The 13,903-nt window shown below is 41.6% G+C and overlaps 1 protein-coding gene across 2 annotated transcripts in view; it reads left to right on the top strand.

The window, feature by feature from the left end:
* Window positions 1-13,903, top strand: part of LOC122527456 (neural-cadherin-like) — a 267,240-nt gene that overhangs the window by 116,860 nt on the left and 136,477 nt on the right. The window lies entirely within an intron of this gene.

The following is a 13,903-nucleotide window of genomic DNA, read 5'->3' as shown; positions in this document are numbered from 1 at the left end:
GTCTGACGTCAATCACTCTTGATTAATTAATCAATTAATTTTCTTCAAAAGCATTCTCAAACTCTGAATTACCTACAAATAGTATTCCGCTGGTGCACCGATCAAAATACGCTCAAGGCACAATTGCAACAGTCGGAAAACACGCTTATCGACACGCTCGGAACAATACAATTCAAACGTTCTATTTACCTAAAACTCTGTAACCAGCGATTCGACGAATTATCTTCACTCTGATTTTCAGAATTCTGACTTTTGTGCCCATCGTGCTCGTTCGCTTGTATATAGAAACGCGAGTAATATCCACCCCGGGTTCTAAAGGGCCCTCGTTTCCTAGGAAGGAAAAATTTCGTTCAAATATTGGACTCTTGAAAAGATTGACTTTCGACCGTGAAGAAGAAGAAAAAAAAAAAGAAAAAAAGAGAAGAAAAAAACGAACGCGACTCTTCCCGACTGTTGCCGCGCCGCTGACGAGAATATCGGTGCCGAATCCTCGTGCAAGATATCGATCAACCCCTTTGTCACCCTATATACCGGTATCACGATTGCACAGCAAGATTATCTCGAAACTGGCTGACACGGTTAAACAGTCTAGGTTGTATCCTATTCCGGGCACGTGCGCACCTTCCGAACTTAGGTGGAACGTATTATTATTCGTGGTACTTGCATTACTGGGGCTGTAAGGGGGTGAGATGGGGGTGGGAGTAGAGCCTCGGACCTCCGGGTGCAAATCCCCCGACACTTGGACGGCGAGAACGCGCGTGGAAAAATGTCTCTCGTGCATGTACCTGTCGTGTATGCACGTGTGTGTGTGTGTGTGTGTGCAGGCAAGGAAACATTTCCAACCGGCGGGGGTGGCTAAAATTGTCGCAAGTTGCCGGAAAAGTTGCAGCTGCATCTGCTTTCAACGACGTCGTTGTCAAAGATAGGGATTTGTCTGACGCGGGAAAATAGAAATTCGGATGTTTAGGGGATGACGAGGGACAGCGCAGCTGGTGCCCGCGTTGTGAATAAATTTCGTCCCTTGCGGTTAAATTTCGACGTTTTGACAAATGTGGCTGCGCTGTTCTGCGCTGTTCGAGCGAAAGAAACATAATAATGACACGGACGAATTTTCAAACGCGTAACAATTACGCCCGAAGGCGTAGGTCGATCGGGGATCAATGCCCATTTCTTGATGAAGTTTCGCGATTCATCGCGGGCGCGAGCTCGCGGAGCAATTAAATTCGTTTGACAAGCAGCCCGCGCGCGGCACTTTCAATACCCGACGTCCAATCGGTACATTAGTTTCCACGTTAATTCCAGTTGCAGTTAGGTGAACGTCGAGGGAAGGCTCAAGCAGCTCTATTCGGGACGAGCGGTCAATTTACGTTGAAATGAACAATTTTACGTTACCTGCGGAACTGCGCTTGCTATCACACGCGCACGCATTTCACTACGTGAAATCAATATCCGTGTAAATTCTGTCGTTGGACCTCGCGCGAATAATTATCGGTAATTCTTCTCACCGACAGGGATCGCATTATCCGCGGCGCATAACGATCGCGGATAATCACGGATGAAACGAGCGATTCTCGAGACCTTCTAAGCCCCGGTAATCTATTAACCGTTTCCCTGTGAGAAACCTGGTCGGAAGGGTCCCTTCAATTTCTTATTACGCTAATCTTCGGCGAGCGAGAGCCTTCTTGTCGCTCGATCGTGCCCGCAAGAAACCGTGTCCCTCGACGACGTCGTCGCGTAATCCCTTAGACGCGGCGCGTGATAAGGCTCCCGATAGCTCTAGATAAAGATTTCAAGGGGCGATCGAGTCGTCTTCATTCTTCATTAACCCCCCGTTGGCCCCAAACTCTTTATCGAACCCTTTTGTTGGCTATCGTTTTATTGGCGTTGAACGACGTTCTTAAAACTTACTTCTCGAGGCACTGTCGGCGCCTATGTGCATTTAATTTGTTTACCTTGGTCCACTGAAGTGTTGGGAGCACACTTCACGTTGTTGCCTCCTGTGGCAGCAATAATTTGAGAATAATCTTCTTATAAAGCAAAAATCAAGATTGCAGTCTATTTGTAATTTGTGTTCTTATAAACAAATGGAGAATCAAGAAAATTTATTAACATTTACTTAGAAAAGCTCGTAAAAAATCCGGTTTGATATAGTAGATGGGTAGTTTAATATATTGTTTAGATAAAAGGTTTTTCACACCGTTAAATAATACTAATTTCATCAAGTTACACGGAAATGGTATCTTGAGTAATTTCCGAGATATTTGACAAAATATGTTACGCACCCTCCAACTTTAAGGGTAGTTTCCACCCTTTCAACATCGACGATTGCCGATAGAAGAAAAAGATACGTGTCAAAGATTTTTTTCGAAAACCACGTTTATNGGCAAAATATTGGCTTGTCAATTTGTTGCGTGTGTTGAAACGTTTCGAAATTTTCCAAGGTCATCTTTATTTTATTTCAATTGGACCATGTATCTTTTTCATCGTAAATCGAAATGATATTAAATTTCAACTAAAAAGGCATCAAGCCACATTGATCCTAAATCTAATAGTTAAGCAGACAATTTACGATAATTTGTCTCGGGGATGAAAATTGCATTTGTTTGCCATTGTTTGAACACATTAATGTTCCACAAATATCTCCTTAACTGTTAGATTTGGGAATTTAACATTCTTCCGATTCTTAAAAAAATGTAGTCCAATTAAAAAAAAAGAAAATGAAGATAACCTCGGACATTTCGAAACCCACAAAAAAATTGCCTCTCTTAAAACCATACAATTTTTCGCTAATAATTGAAAGTTACCTCGGGTGCCTGCAGGTTATGTGAATCACCCTGTAGTGGACCAAATATTTTTTTTCAAAAACTACAAATTTCATCGAAATCAGTGATTCACACCGTCAGTTCACTCAGTCAGTTACAGTAGGTTACGGTTGAATTTCTACCATATGCAACGTGCAATGCGTGTCAAAGTGCGGCGAAGAGGTTAGGGGAATCATTCAAGATGGCGGACGAAGACAAACGAAGCCCATGTTTCCCGGAAAAGTTTCGACGCGCGATATACCTGTAGAGACGGTCGGCAGGTGCTCGAGGATTAAAGCCTCGGGAAAAGTAATTCGTACTTGGCGATGGCACGCCATTTGCCTAAGTGGCAGTTAAACGTAATCAAACCGGCCGGGACAAACAGCCGAGCCGGGGAACAGGAGAGTTCGCGGATTAAATAGAGCACGATTGTTCGAGCAATCGTATCGCACGGGTCGTGTATCCGATTACCATTTGTCTGATGATCGCGATACAATGGCTAATTCTGCTGCTGCCGCCGGGGTGTTCCGATGCACAACGAAGCGAACGCCGGCCGGTAGACGCGGGTCGAAATTGTCCTGGGGGTGGGAAGGGTCGGCCAGTAATGGAGTTTTGGATCAGTTGGCCCGGCATTGTGTCGGCAGTTGTTCTCGTCAACGTCGTCAGACGTGGAAACCGCATTCCCCGCGTTCCGCGTATCATGCGCCTCGCAATCAGTGGCGCAGCAAATTGAGCGATGACGTTTCCGGTTGCGCGGAAACAGATCGACGTTGCGCTGCGCGCCATCGATCTGTCTCCCTCGAGCCGTCGTTTCACTCTGCGTGTTCCAGGCTTCGAGGAGGTTCGCTCGCACTTCTCGAAAAGAATTTCTTCGCGAGATTGGAGAATTTTCCTCCCCTCGATGTGTCGGAATTCAAAGGAGCAAAATTGTTTCAAAGTCTTCGAGTTTTTTTGAAAAAGTCCTGAAATCTGTCGAGTATACTTGAATTTATTCGCCTAATTCGGCAAATTTCAGATCGAAAGGAATAATTGACGGGAGGAGAAAGCGTAGAAATCCGGTTCTCGTGAGAATCGAGTTCGAAGATTTATGGCGCGATTATTTGAAACTGAGGCACAATGTTTCGAAGTTTATTCTGTTAGAGTGTCGATCGAGTGAAATTGCTCAAATTCAAGTATGCTCGTGGATGAATCTTCAAAAAATCGATTTTTCTCGAAATCGAGCGAACGTTACTCCTTCTTTTTCGACACATCATTTATATACGTATAAACGTATTATTTCAAATCAAATCCGTCGAGATTTCGTGAGCAAGCGAGAAAACGTCGCTTTACGAACGGCGGCGCGTTCTTTTTGCGAGAGATCTCTTAGTGACTCGACGAAGAAGAGGAGTCGTATTACTTAGGATCGTTTTCAGCGGGCGAGGAAATTGGAAGCGCGCAAAGAAACTGATAGAAGTTTCTTCCTTTTATGGAGGACAGTTGAGATATTAGAATCAAGGAGGCGGGTGTGCCCGCGCGGACTTTTGTTTTTAATCTCGAAATCGCTGAACGTGACACGAGCAACGAGCGTGTCTCTTTCTCTCTCTCTCTCTCTCTCTCTTCGCGCGGAATTTCAACGGTGGAAAACGGCAAATCCAGGAATACCGAGCGGAACGCTTTGTCGTCTGACCACATACGGGTTTATCCACTGCGTCGTGATCGCCGCGGATGACCAAACGAGCCATTCACTTTGAAACTGTGCACGGGTCACTATGCGACTAACGCGTTAACGTCTGCGCGAAATTATTCATAACAACTACGAGTAAATCTGTCTGGTATTTTCAGCATCAATTATTCAACGTTTGGCAAACTCTCGAGTATCTCGATTTGAGGGCAGGCCTTACGATTATGATCGTAATCGTAAAGAGAGGAAAGAAGAAAACGAAAAAGGAAATATAAAACGGACATAATGTGATTCGAGGATTCATTAAAATTCGATTCAATAGTATTGGCGGCGTGTATCTATTTTAATCACCTAGGATACATTTTTGAATTCTAAAGAAAATTTCAGACTTTATCGAATCTTCTTATCATACGTTGTACACTTATCGCGTACAATTGTAACGTGAAAACCGAAAGTACGAGCGCTTGTTGAATTCGACACGTAAGTTAAGTAAATTTGAGAGAGGCTTCTCTCTTCAAACTGCGATCCAAGATCTGTTGATTCGAAAACGCAGTAAAACAATCAACAAATGTCTGAAAAGACACGCGATGTAAAGAAGTCAGCGCCGTTGATTCGAAGCTCGTCCTTGCGAGAACGTTCGTATGAATTTTATCAACGCGACTCGAAACGTTCTCGTTAGTTAGTTGCCCACGCGTCACCTGATAATAGCTTGCTATTCAATTCCGTGGACAATAGATCGCTTAAACCCCCGTTTAGATCCTTTAAACCCGTAGACGTAAATGGCCATTGTGCATTACGTAATATCGAAATTACCCGCTGTGTTACGCGCCGCTGTGTTACGCCCGACACTTTCACGCCGCGCCGATAGATCGGGGAAATTCGCGCGACGAAACAATAGAGCGGGGGGGGGCGAAGGGAGGGCTCACTTGCCAATTGATTGCATAATTCGTCGCGTATCGGGCGAATTATTCCGCGAGGGAAAAAAACAAAAAAAATAAAAGGAAACACGGAACGATCTCGCGGGCGAATCTGTTTTGAAATCGGCGTCGCTGTCCGTCAGGGAAACCCATAAATCGCTGGCACTGTTTGCGCTCGGCCGGTGATACAGCAGCTTCCAAAGCAATTTTACAATGTACACAGACGGATTTGCACAAATATGTTTGCGCCCGATAGGACATGATCGGTCTCGGTGTTTCGTGATCGATCGTTTTTTTCCTTTTTCTTCTCTCTCTCTATTTCTGTGGATTTTTTTTTTTTTCCCCCTTCTTTTCGCTTGGTTTCAATCGAACGCGTAGGTGGCGAAAATTGGATATCGCAAAATCGAACGTTACGAGCGCCGGGGTCTCATTGAAGGGAGTTCACGTCGAACGATTTCTTCCCGCGAGAAATCACTTGCCTGGGTGATCGCTTATCGGGCACGTCGCCGGTCGTCTCCCGGCAGCTTCCGACGCGGCGGCGCTTTTACCCACCATGGCCGTTTCACAATGGCGCCGCTTGTCACGCGGAGCGAGAACCAGCTAGAGCACTTTGAGCAAAGCATTGGCGATTCCTCGATGTTTTATATTGTGATAAATTAGAAAAGAAGCGACGTGCGCGCGCCGCTACGTGGCTTTCAATAAAGAGAACCTGTAAGAGACAAGAGAGAGAAAGAATGCGATATTACATTTTCCAACCGTGATGCGCGCGTACACACGCCACATCGAAGAGCGTGTAACGGAAAATAATTTTATTTTTGGAGTATTTTTCTTCTTTGAAAGTGGTACAAGTCCAATTTTAGAGAAAAATGAGTTGGTGCCAGTTTTAGTTCAATATAGATATCTTCGTTTCCTATAATATTCTCATAAATTGGTCAAGAGAAATTTAACTAAGTTTCTTTTATCGAGTATTGTTTTCACTTGTTGTTCGAGTCTTTTTGTTTTTGGTACAAGTTCAATTTTGGAGAGAAATGAGTTGATGCCAATCTTGATTCCTTTTTCTTATTTATGATGTCACAGTGAGAATGGTCACAAACGAGTTTGCGAGATAAAGATAATTCATTCAGGCTTGTATTATTCACACAATAATATCATATTTCAATCAATCTGTTCAAGTGTTTTTAAATAAACGTTAACAGTTAAATATATACTAAATTTTTCACCCCAAATTTTCTTCACTGATGAAGTATTACCAATAAATAATTCTCGGAACAAATCTAGCAACGCTGTCCATATTTCTGATTTTAATTCTCGTCACCTGGTAGTGCTGCGGTGCAAATTCTGCTCGAATCGGTACGACAGGATGTGACACAAAAATGGTAATGACGTTACGATGATTTCAAAATTGTGGCCGAAAAAAAGCACATTGTGTGCAATGTCTGTTCATGTACCTCGTCTGTGGAATGGCGTATTGTGCAGAATATAGAATGGTATATTGTACCTTTATAAACATATTAGTCGAAAAAAAGTTTAACCTAACCTAAAAATGCATCACCCGAATTATTCAAATTAAAAAATTTACCACTACTTTACCAATTATTTTTTAAATCGATTCAAAATATATGTCGAGATGAGAATAAGTGGAATTGGACTTTAGAAAAAAGCGAAAAAAACTCGTTTAATTGGAACGAAATTTGCGCGATTCCTTGACAGTTCACAATTCGGCGTCAGCCGATTGAAGATTAATAATATTCTAATTTATTTCCGAGTAGTAACGACGACGCGCCAATGAGGCACCGATTAGGCTACGTACCAGAGCAAACTATATACGCCTCGCTACTATCGCTAATACAGCACAGCGAGCGGAAACTTCACCTCCGTGAAAGCGTTTTAAGTTATTTCCGTTCGAACGAGTGGCGTTCATGGGGCGAGTGGCAAAGTATCAAAAAGTATTACGCTCTCTCGTGGAAGGAAAAAAAACTCTCTTCGCTGTAGAATCTATGATGAAACGAGAGAGAGAGAGAGAGAGAGAGAGAGAGAGGTCTCTACGATCATCGCAAACATAAACGTTCCTTCGTAGACAGTCGGTCGTCTTCGGTAGCGACAAGCGTGGCTCGCGGTGATATTCTTAATACCATTGATGGAAACAGTCCATCCGTCAAAAGCGAAGCGAAAAAGGCCGCGAAAGAGGCGAAAGCTCTCTCGGCGAACAGTCAAAAGTACTTTTCCACTCGCGCCGGCAACGGACGTATCCTCTTAGAAAAGCGGGGAGGGCCGAAATTGCCGCGGCCGCGTTACAAAGGGAATCGCTAAATCCGAAGCCCTGAAAGCTGCGCCGCCTGGCGGAAAACCGTTCGTTCGTTCGGCAAATGAACTAGACCCGGCACCGCCACTGACGCCGGATCTCCACCGGATGCGTCAACAAATAACGGAAATATACATGGAAAACGTATGTCTGTGTAACGTTGTTTTCAGAGAGAGAGAAAGAGAAAGAGAGAGAAAGAGAGTTCTCGACGAACTGTCGGTTCCGGTCGCGATACGCCGCAAGGTTCGTTTACGTGCTTCTGAAGGATTCTTTTGTCGTGGGTATATTTCGGTGCACGTGCACAAAGGAGAAACCGAGAAAACGTCCCGCTTTGCGTAATTAAAAGCTGTTTTGTCTTAACGCGGCGCGAGATCTTGATTAAAATTGTCGTTCGCATCGCCACGGCACGCTGTCCTCGCCGTGGATCACGCGAGTTTGTGTTTGCGTTTTTTTTTTTTTTTCGAGACTCGACGATTTCTTTTGTTTTCTTTTTTTTTTTTTTTTTTTTTTTTTTTCTTTTTTTTTTTTTTGTCACAGACGCGTTATTTTTGTAGGAGACGACGCGCCGGGCGCAATAGCTCGCATCGACGTGACATTTATCGGGAACGATCGTAAAAGAGAATGTTCGTAAAGAGTCAAAAATCGTGTGGGAAAGTCGACTTTCGAACGTTCAGCGACATATTCCGTTATTCCTCGGAATAAATCCAGAGCGAATACCTCTATCGTCGATTCCCAGATTTCTTTTGGGAAATTTCGTTGTCAAAGAATGTGCCGAGAAAGCGCGAAATGTAAAGACGAATTGTACAGGGTGATTCACGTAATTTGCACACAATAACTTTCAGTTATTAATTAAAATTGTTTAATAATGAAAATTGTATGGTTTTAAGAGAGGCAATTTTTTGTGGGCTTCGAAATGTCCGAGGTCATCTTTAGTTTTTTTTTTTTAATTGGACTACATTTTTTTAAGGATCGGAGGAATGTTAAATTCCTTTTATTTGTCCCAAATCTAACGGTTAAGGAGATATTTGTGGAACATTAATGTGTTCAAACAATGGCAAACAAATGCAATTTTCATCCTCGAGACAAATTATCGTAAATTGTCTGCTTAACCATTAGATTTAGGATCAATGTGACTTGATGCTTTTTTAGTTTTTAAGTTTAATATCATTTCGATTTACGATGAAAAAGATACATGGTCCAATTGAAATAAAATAAAGATGACCTTGGAAAATTTCGAAACGTTTCAACACACGCAACAAATTGACAAGCCAATATTTTGCCTCCCTTGAAACCATACAACTTTTGTATTAAACAATTTTTCGTTCGACGCATAATTTAAAGGTTATTTCAGGTGTGCAAGTTACGTGAATCACTCTGTATATTCTTTGGAACTTACAAGGGAATATACCGAGTCAGTCACCGATTTTGATCAAATTTGGCATAAACGTGGTTTTCGAAAAAAATCTTTGACACGTATCTTTTTCTTCTATCGGCAATCGTCGATGTTGAAAGGGTGGAAACGATTGAAGATAAGAAATATCTCGGAAACGATTGAAGATACAGCTTTCGTATAAATTCATGATTGTTTCTTCACGACGAATCTTAATGGCATTGCATTGTTTAAACAATGTAATATCTAAAAAACCGTATCTTTTTACAGCTTAAGAGTGTCAACACATTTTCATGAAAACACCAATTACAACGTAAATTGGAACCTTGATTTTTGCAGTACAAAAAAATATTCGTTATTTTCAAATGTTTCTTCACGGTGTACGGTGTTCGTTAATACGTTACAGTTCTGAAAGAAGCTGACTTTCGAACCGATCAATCTCGACGTACGACAGATCTGCCCGATCTCCAGTGTTATTTCCATAGTTTCGGTCAATTCTGTCGTAAAGGCTGCGCATCGCTCTCGAAAATAATCAATTCTATGGCATCCGGGAGTGGCCGGAGCACCGGCCAAGTGCGGTCCAAGTACGTATTCTACGTGGAGTTCGATGAGCCCTCTCGACGAGAAGCGGCGCACAAGACGAAACAACACTCGGCATAATGCCTCCGCCTGCGAAACACGTCCATCCGGTTGATCCATTTCGCCACGATTTATGTGATAATCACAGGCCGTGGAGGCTGGTCCTACGCGTCTCCCGTTTCTATCGCGTTCGCTTCCGTTCGCCGTGTATGAAATTGTTCGTGCCCATCAAAAAAAATATTTTTCTGGAGACAAACGCGCGATGACGAAGTCTGTTATCACAAATGCGGTGCAAATCTGTTTCCACAATACGATATGACACGCAATTGAAGAGTTTACCATGCGCAAAATAATAATACCGTGTACAGTTTACCACGTGCAAGAGTGTAACGTGGACAGTGGCAATTTCCAATAACGAGTTGCACGATAATGATACAAGGGATATAAAATTTACAAACGCACTGCATTTACAGATACAAGGAGTGTAAGATTTACAAGTACATTAAATTTACAAATTCACAACACTAATTTACAATACAAAAAATAACATGCACACTGGAAACTTGCAGTAACGAGTTGCACGATAATAATACAAGGGATATATAAAATTTACAATGTAATTTACAGCGCAAATTCACGATACAAAACTGATTTACAACGCAAATTTGCAATACAAAAGTAACATGTACAGTGGCAATTTCCAACAATGTGTTACAGAATAATAACACGGGGTGTATAAAAATTTAACAATCGAAGTTTTATGTTACTGTTTTTGTTTTTTTTTTTTTTTTTTATATTACTATTGTGTTACAGAATAATAGCACGAGGTATAATATAAAAATTTAAGAATCGAATTTTATATCACTTGTATTATTGTCGCGTAATTTTTTCATTGGAAATCGTATACACAACGAGTGAGCCTACGACGGATCCAAAAATACATTGGTACCTCTGGGTATTTTGCAAATAAAGTCACGTTTTTATACGTTAACAAGAAAAGGTCTGTTTTTACAAATGTAAAAGTAACGTGTAGAAATTTCCAACGACGAGTTATACAATAAAACTCGAGAGTTTTGTATTATATACAATCTTTATATCACATGTGTATTATTATCATCTGACTATTGGAAATTGCACACAACGAATAAACTTACAGTGACAATATCCAGCTTCCTCGCAGTGTTTTTACAAAGACAAACACAAAAGTGTCATTTGTAGGCTCAACTACACGTTTCTGAAACATTCTGTCACATAAGATTTGGAGGTTATGTAAAATTTGGAGGTTATGTAAGTGTAACGCCGATGCACTTACATTGAACTCAGTGTACCCTTAAAACTACGCTCAATTAAGTTCAATCAAGCTACACTGATTCCAAATTCACAATGCTCACACATTTCCTCGACTCTTCCTTGATCTCTTTCTTATCATATTAAAATCTCGCAACTATTGTACACAGATAGACATCGAGCAACGTCTGCGTATATCCGAGTATACTAATCGGAACAACGCAGGAAACTGTTGTGCACGTTCGTTTAATAAAAATCGCCAGACAGTTTTTCGATAATTCCCCAACGAGAAATCGAATCGAACGTAAACACGGTTGTATCGGGCGAAACTTGGCCTGAAGGATGGTCCAACGAACTGTGGATGGCCGTATCAGCGACGTTTATTCGGTCGGTACAGGCGTCTATCGACTTTTTCCCTCCGATCCGATCTCGAGAAGACGATACCCGACGTCTCAGACGATCGAGCCCAACAACAGCTAACAAACGCGCGGACCCTAATAACGGTTCGACGATTCTGGCGAGTCTGGCACAAGTGGAACGACCGCGAACAAGATGCTAACATGATAGCCGGAGTCGTCCGGCTGCACGAGACTTTAATTTCTTCGGTATTGTATCGGTGGTTGAACGATTGGCTCGCCATTTTTGCTCGTCGTGTGGAAGTGCACGAACGGGATTTCTCTCTTCCAAGTAAACGATGCTTTTGGAAAGTTCTCGGCCGTTTGTTTCACCGAGTGAAGCTCCCACTTCTTTCAATAATTTCTGTCGAAGTTCGAGGGGACGATGGCGTGCAACGATCCGTATAAATCGCCGAGATAACGACGGGAGGGCGGAAGTATACACGGGCAATTAGAAGAAAGAAGTGTCGTAAAGGGTGGAGGGATTTACGAGAAACGGATGGAACTTCAAAGTACACGAGATACATCGATCGTTTCTCAAGTCAACGGGCGCGTTTAACACCCGTCGACCTCGTAATCGCGGAGACTTTGAGACCAACTTTATTCCTTTATTCCTTTGCGTTTCAATCGCCGCGTTGCTAGAAAAATGATCGTTCCTCTCTCTCTCTCTCTCTCTCTCTCTCTCTTTCCGTGTTATTCGTCCGATCGTTATATTTCGTTTTCACGAGAGAAATTTCTCGCTGGGGAAATGTTGCAACTGCCGTTTTTTCGCGAAAAGAACGAAGAAAATGACTTATTACGATCTCGAGGAAAAAATATGAAACAGGTTTTAATAGTCGTTTAATAGCCAACGTCTATCGAAACTCTAAACCCTTTGGAAGATCGTAATTACAGACTGGTACAAAGGTCTGTTAAAATATGTTTCATCGTCTGCGAGTCCATCAGCTCGCTATTATCCTACTTGTTTCCCCATTGTGCGCCTCTCCCATTGTTGTAAACATCGATAAAGCGAACGGGCATTTGTCCCGCCTCGAACGCCATTAGACGCGTTTAAAATACACTCGGCCGTTGGAGCTTGAAGTCGCGAGTGTCTTCGTGTATTTTAGCCGGGGCCGAGTTTCAAAATCCCAAACGTCAGGTCGGATATCGTGTAACTTTGAAGCCTCAGAAGCTGAACAAAAGTTTCAGAGGCCGGTAAAATCTCACCCTTATAGCCTCTATGCTACACATGACTCAACTCGTGTGGCTCGATGTTTAAAGAGATCGCTATGATCACTCGGTTATCAATCAGACAGCAACGAGGAAAATTGAATGGCAATTAGATCAGCTGAATTTAAAATAAGGTGTACAGAAAATAAGTTTGTCACTTTCAACACTTGTTCTGACTTTCAAGATGTCAGTGTAACAAATAGTGACGGCTCTGTTACAGATTTTTCTTTCTTCCTTTTTTTTTTTTTTACTATATGTATGTACATTTAAGTACAATTTTTATTTCGTTCGTTTGAAGTGTTGTATGTAATTTTGTGTTAATTTTCACAGTCTTGAAATAAATATCATTGTGTATGTTTTATGAGTATATATTTTTTTTTTAAATTTCGATTTTCATTTCGTTCCAGCTGTGAAGTGCAAAGAATTATATCTATTATACTTTGTATTGGTTTTTACATTCTTGAAATAAACATCATTATTTCTGTTTTATAAGCATATATAAAATATAAAATTATTTTGGCATTATTTCAAGACTTGAGAACACAGTATGGCAGGTTGTTGAATTCGTCTTGACGTCCAGCTTCAACGTTGACAAGTAAAAAATATACGAACAAATGTTTATAGAATGAGTTTTTGTGGAAACAAAATTTTTTTCGAAATTCGTAGAAGATCGAATGCCGATTGATTTTCATTCCAGATATTTTTTTGTCAGATCATTGAAAGTGGCTGAAAAATCGTGATGATGAGTTAGGCGTTCAAGACTGAAGCGCAACTATGCATCCAGACGTTCAAATCATTATCGCGATTTCTACATCTTGAAATGGTTGCAGAAGATTGCGCTTAAAATTCGTACACTCTTTTCGAACAATGTNTCACGTAAAACAAGTCTGACGTCAATCACTCTTGATTAATTAATCAATTAATTTTCTTCAAAAGCATTCTCAAACTCTGAATTACCTACAAATAATATTCCGCTGGTGCACGGATCAAAATACGCTCAAGGTACAATCGAACAGTTCGAAAAACACGCTTATCGACACGCGCGGAACAATACAATTCAAACGTTCTATTTACCTAAAAACTCTGTAACTAGCGATTCAACGAGTCGCCTTCACTCTGATTTACAGAATTTTCATTTTACCCCATCGTCAAGAAAATTTCCAAAAAAAAAGTCCAAATGTTACTGACTTTCGGCCATAGAAAAAAAAAAAAAAAAAAAAACGGGGGGCCACGATTTCCCTTGTCAAAGCGAACGAATCGAAGCGCGAAGCTTTCGTTAAGGAAGCTTGGGGAAAGGCGCGCGCGTTGGTCGTTTTAAATACGCGTTGGAGGGGGCGACGGAGGAGGAGATCGGCGACGACTG

The sequence above is a fragment of the Frieseomelitta varia genome, unplaced genomic scaffold (genome assembly GCF_011392965.1).
Source record: "Frieseomelitta varia isolate USP_RPSP 00005682 unplaced genomic scaffold, Fvar_1.2 scaffold_219, whole genome shotgun sequence".
Classification (NCBI taxonomy): domain Eukaryota; kingdom Metazoa; phylum Arthropoda; class Insecta; order Hymenoptera; family Apidae; genus Frieseomelitta; species Frieseomelitta varia.
The sequence above is the reverse complement of the archived record's forward strand: the minus strand, read 5'-3'. Positions and strand labels throughout refer to the sequence as shown.